Source organism: Diachasma alloeum, unplaced genomic scaffold, assembly GCF_001412515.2.
Source record: "Diachasma alloeum isolate Michigan unplaced genomic scaffold, Dall2.0 Dall_scaffold_00202, whole genome shotgun sequence".
Classification (NCBI taxonomy): Eukaryota; Metazoa; Arthropoda; class Insecta; order Hymenoptera; family Braconidae; genus Diachasma; species Diachasma alloeum.
In genome coordinates, this window is record NW_021680367.1 from 1052212 (window position 1) to 1058721 (window position 6510).

At 33.1% G+C, this 6510-nt stretch overlaps 1 protein-coding gene across 1 annotated transcript in view; it reads left to right on the forward strand.

Moving 5' to 3' along the window:
* Nucleotides 1-6510, forward strand: part of LOC107035949 — a 106192-nt gene that overhangs the window by 83106 nt on the left and 16576 nt on the right. The window lies entirely within an intron of this gene.

The window sequence follows — 6510 nt, forward strand, 5'->3', positions numbered from 1 at the left end:
ACAGCTAGGTATCTCAATTTTCAAAACAGTGGTATGTAGTTATCTGCCATTTTTATGTGATAAAAGTGTGATTAAAAAATTCTCCAAAATATTGCAACTTTTTTCAAAGAGCCTTTTCCGTAACAAATGTCTCTGTGCAGTGTGGGAAAAGATTTACGAAATCAATCTTCCCCCTGCATGATATTGGGTGACAGGCCGCCATTTGTCACCGTATATCAGATACATTTTTCAATTTCTTGTTATTCAACTTATTCTGAATATAAATTAAAAAATGCTCTTTGAAAAAATTAAGAATTTCTTCTACTTTTTTTTTATTATTCATTCATAATTTTTCAAAACTTCTGCATGATGCAGAACTCAATTGACAATTTCCGATGACGAAAGATGAAAAAAAAACATCGAGATAACGTTCGAAAGATAGTACATCCGGGCCTTGAGTTTTCTAAAAAAATTCCTAAATTGGTCTATTTTTCGCTTGAGAATATCCAGATGTTCTTTTACAGGTTGGTATAGACCACACTATAGATTCAACAATTTTCGGTCATCAAATTTGTCGATTAAATTACGTGAGAAATATTTGAAAAATGTCATGAATATTCAGTGTCATTATAATGACATTTTGCACAGAATCATTATTTTTTTAACACTCGTTGTTTATAAATAAATAATGAAAATTCTTTAAACTTTCTGAAATGTTTTTTTAGGCATCTGGTAAAATTCTGAATATGAATAAATTTGTTACAATTTCGGACAAATGATTTTTGTGGGAGAAAATTGATTGTTTATAAAGTATTTATAGAAAGTGCTCGTAATTTTCAAAAATTGCAATTTTTAAATTATTTCATCAATCTTCCGCCAAAAGTAAACTTTCTATTTTCTTTTTCATATTTTTAAAATATTTTTTAACGGTTCACTGTCGAGAGTGCCCGTTCAGACATGCGAAGTTTAAATAATAAAATCATTGTAAAATGTCCAGAAAGTTGAGGTCGAATGGGGCTCAAATAAAAGCTCTGATGTTCGTCTGCAAAAGTAGAAAAGCATTTCACTGTAAAAAAAATTGCCAAAGTACTTGGACATCCTTAAAGTTCGTCATTATCGAGATAATTACCGAATTAATTCAGAATTCGATTAAAACTTTTCGTCAAAGGCATTGAGGTTCATAAATGTCTATTGAGGAATTTTTCCAGCAGTTCTACTTCCCTCAACTATCAAAAACAATGTTTAGGGACGCAAATGCATTCTCCATGTGATTAGAAAAGTTTCATATCTCAATTTTGCATGTGAAATAGCTTCTCAGCAGTTGCAACAGAATTTCAAACCCTCTGCACTAGAAAATAAATGATTTCCTGTCTTCTTTGTGATAGTTTCTTAATTATAACAGAGGGAAGAACGAGAAAAATTTGTATCGATTAAATCCTCTTTCATTCATTGCCCTTTTTGGTAATCACTGAAGAGAAATGGGAGAACATTTTTCTTAAATTACTTTAAATTAAAAAATGAAATTATCTCAAAAATGTTCCAAATTGTTCTATTTTACTCTTAAACTTCCTCATTATCGAGATAATTACTTAATTATTTCAGAATTCGATTAAAACTTTTCATCGAAGGCATTGAGGTTCATAAATGTCTATTGAAGAATTTTTCCAGCATTTCAACTTCCCTCAACTATCAAAATCAATGTTTAGGGACGCAAATGCATTTTCTATGTGATTAGAAAAGTTTCATATCTCAATTTTGCATGTGAAATAGCTTCTCAGCAGTTGCAACAGAATTTCAAACCCTCTGCACTAGAAAATAAATGATTTCCTGTCTTCTTTGTGATAGTTTCTTAATTATAACAGAGGGAAGAACGAGAAAAATTTGTATCGATTAAATCCTCTTTCATTCATTGCCCTTTTTGGTAATCACTGAAGAGAAATGGGAGAACATTTTTCTTAAATTACTTTAAATTAAAAAATGAAATTATCTCAAAAATGTTCCAAATTGTTCTATTTTACTCTTAAACTTCCTCATTATCGAGATAATTACTTAATTATTTCAGAATTCGATTAAAACTTTTCATCGAAGGCATTGAGGTTCATAAATGTCTATTGAAGAATTTTTCCAGCATTTCAACTTCCCTCAACTATCAAAATCAATGTTTAGGGACGCAAATGCATTTTCTATGTGATTAGAAAAGTTTCATATCTCAATTTTGCATGTGAAATAGCTTCTCAGCAGTTGCAACAGAATTTCAAACCCTCTGTACTAGAAAACAAATGATTTCCTGTCTTCTTTGTGATAGTTTCTTAATTATAACAGAGGGAAGAACGAGAAAAATTTGTATCGATTAAATCCTCTTTCATTCATTGCCCTTTTTGGTAATCACTGAAGAGAAATGGGAGAACATTTTTCTTAAATTACTTTAAATTAAAAAATGAAATTATCTCAAAAATGTTCCAAATTGTTCTATTTTACTCTTAAACTTCCTCATTATCGAGATAATTACTTAATTATTTCAGAATTCGATTAAAACTTTTCATCGAAGGCATTGAGGTTCATAAATGTCTATTGAAGAATTTTTCCAGCATTTCAACTTCCCTCAACTACCAAAAACAATGTTTAGGGACGCAAATGCATTCTCCATGTGATTAGAAAAGTTTCATATCTCAATTTTGCATGTGAAATAGCTTCTCAGCAGTTGCAACAGAATTTCAAACCCTCTGTACTAGAAAACAAATGATTTCCTGTCTTCTTTGTGATAGTTTCTTAATCATAATACAGAAAAAAAAAAGAAATTCCATGATTGAACGCAATAAAATCGATATTAATTCAGTCCTCATCCGTTAATTCTCCTTTAATTTTTTCAATTATTAAAAAGAAGTGGAAGAATCATTTTTTAAATTACTCCAAATTTAAAATGAAATTCTCCATGAAAAATGTCCCAAAATGTTCTCTTGCAGTTCCCCATTATCAATAAAACAAACGATTTCCTCTCGTTTCGAATGTTCCAACAAAATATACAAAAAAAATTCTGAGTTCAATAGAAAGCCAGAAAAATTTCCGATCCAAAACTCGGGTATTGAGCTTCTTTTGTAATCATCTCCATGGTTCTAGCTCTTCAGCAATTCAAGATAATCGAAAAAAAACGAAATCGATGATTTGATAATTCAGTAAATTTAATTGATTTCGTAAAAATCTGGATCAATTGAAGTGCACGTTCTCGATAATTTCCTTGAAAATGATCTTGAAGACACCCACGTGCCTCCCAGTGTCCGTAACCTGTCTCCATCTGCTGGCAGACTAGCACATTACCCCTTAAAATCCTCACCACGTACGATAAATTCTCCCCCCACGTCATTACAAGCGGTGACCTTGGGGCTTTCAACCAAGAGGACAAGGCCTACAAACTAGTCTCAATGTCTCCGATCTCGTCTCTCTTTTCTATCTGGTCATTCCAGGTCCCTCCAAGGCCTCTATCGAGCGCTCAACATCAATTGATTCCATAGAAAATTTTTTTTTCAATCCCATTTAGTTTTATTTCTCCTACTTTTAGAATCGTGGAAAAGAAATTCTTGCAATTAAGCATCCGCTGGGATGATCCCAAGATCATTAACAACAGTCATCGATGAATTCTCATGATTTTGCAGTTATTTGAGATCATTTGTAGGCGAGAGAATCGTTTTAGTATATTGAGAAGAATTTATGAATCATTTATTTATTAATTTTTTCATGACTAAATCATGGAAATTTTTTCTTGAATGATTATTCATTTTTTATAATAATTTTTCCAACAATTGATCATTTCGAGATTTTTTTTCAATTGCATTTCGTTTTATTTCTCCTACTTTTAGAATCGTGGAAAAGAAATTCTTACAATTACACATCCGCTGGGATGAACCCAAAATCATTGACAACAGTCATTGATGAATTCTCATGATTTTACAGTTATTTGAGATCATTTGTAGCCGAGAGAATCGTTTTAGGATATTCAGAACAATTTATGAATCTTTTTTTTTTTCATGACTAAATCATGAAAATTTTTTTTAATGATTATTCATTTTTTATAATGATTTTTAGATCAACAGCAATTGCCAGGCGATTCTTCTGATTGTTTCGTTATTTTTAATTTATTTATGAAAAAATTATTTAACACATTTTTGTCATTTTGTCATTTTTTTGTTTTTTTTTGATGATTGAAAATTCTTAAAAATAATCATCAGATAATTTTTGCAACAATTTTAGATCATTTCGACCCCAAAAATTCTTCCGGGATTTTAAAAAATCTCTAATCAATACTCTAATCCATTGAAAACCGACAAAATGATCCATAAACCCACCAAAATGACATTGTTCTCCCCCTAATGATCTCCTTAATGACCCCTTCTTGCACCTCCCCAATACCCCAGCGACAATGTCCTACACAAAATCGAAAATAACGCAAAAACAGAAGGGAAAAAATCGGTATTTCCGGCTCAGACACTGGTGTCTTCATAAGCCCAAAAAAATGAATTTGGTCTTCCGTTAATGATCTCCTGATCGTGATCATCAGACTCATAATGATCTTCAGTATGGACTAATCTTGAAAATTACCTTGAGACTTGAAAAAATGTTAAAGGAATTCAACTCATCGATTAAAAAATTCATGCACCACATTTTTCCATTCTTTTGCCATAAAAAAAGTCAAACAGTTACTCATCCTAAATAATGATCTGAAGATCCTTAATGACAATCATCGAATGATTTCCCCACCAATTAATCAACTCTAGATCATTTCGACCCCAAAAAATTCTTCCGGGACTTTAAAAAATCTCTAATCAATACTATAATCCATTGAAAACCGACAAAATGATCCATAAACCCACCAAAATGATATTGTTCTCCCCCTAATGATCTCCTTAATGACCCCTTCTTGCACCTCCCCAATACCCCAGCGACAANTTTTTTATAATGATTTTTAGATCAACAGCAATTGCCAGGCGATTCTTCTGATTGTTTCGTTATTTTTAATTTATTTATGAAAAAATTATTTAACACATTTTTGTCATTTTGTCATTTTTTTGTTTTTTTTTGATGATTGAAAATTCTTAAAAATAATCATCAGATAATTTTTGCAACAATTTTAGATCATTTCGACCCCAAAAATTCTTCCGGGATTTTAAAAAATCTCTAATCAATACTCTAATCCATTGAAAACCGACAAAATGATCCATAAACCCACCAAAATGACATTGTTCTCCCCCTAATGATCTCCTTAATGACCCCTTCTTGCACCTCCCCAATACCCCAGCGACAATGTCCTACACAAAATCGAAAATAACGCAAAAACAGAAGGGAAAAAATCGGTATTTCCGGCTCAGACACTGGTGTCTTCATAAGCCCAAAAAAATGAATTTGGTCTTCCGTTAATGATCTCCTGATCGTGATCATCAGACTCATAATGATCTTCAGTATGGACTAATCTTGAAAATTACCTTGAGACTTGAAAAAATGTTAAAGGAATTCAACTCATCGATTAAAAAATTCATGCACCACATTTTTCCATTCTTTTGCCATAAAAAAAGTCAAACAGTTACTCATCCTAAATAATGATCTGAAGATCCTTAATGACAATCATCGAATGATTTCCCCACCAATTAATCAACTCTAGATCATTTCGACCCCAAAAAATTCTTCCGGGACTTTAAAAAATCTCTAATCAATACTATAATCCATTGAAAACCGACAAAATGATCCATAAACCCACCAAAATGATATTGTTCTCCCCCTAATGATCTCCTTAATGACCCCTTCTTGCACCTCCCCAATGCCCCAGCGACAATGCCCTACACAAAATCGAAAATAACGCAAAAACAGAAGGAAAAAATCGGTATTTCCGACCCAGACACTGGTGTCTCCTTGCAAGTGAAGCGTTTACTCATGAACGGATCGTGTCCTCGTTTTCCTAAGCAATCGAAACCCACCAGTGGGGCACAAAACCTTATCACCAGGTCGTGGCATCGAGCCATCGAGGAAGTTTGCGGTGGAAACAATGCACCCAGTGCAAGTCATTTAACCAATTGTTATCGGTAGTTTATTTATGGACTGTGGGTCTTATCAGTTTGTGTGGGCTATATTCAATGTGTTCAGTATGTCCAACATCTTCGGAGACGATAAAGTAGAGTGAAAAAAATTCGCATGAACATCTCAATTGATATGCACGAGAAGAAAAATCATGAATTCTCAAAACCCAGATTTTTCCACTCTAGTTTTCCGTGAATATCTCGAGGACGAATAGAGCTGGAGGAATTTTTCCTCTTTCGTTGGAAAGCTGGGAAAATTGCCGATAAAATGCCCTACAATTGAATCCATTTTGCCCCAGGAATGCATGGGACACAGGATTTAGTCGGAAGCCTCTATTTTTGGATAAAATCTTGTTTTCCCGATACCTTCGAGGGTTTCATCCCTAAAAGGGTCTCCGTACCGACTTTTTCACCAGAAATTTTCCTGTCTACACAACGCTTCCACCCCCCCCCCCCCCCCCCCCCCCCC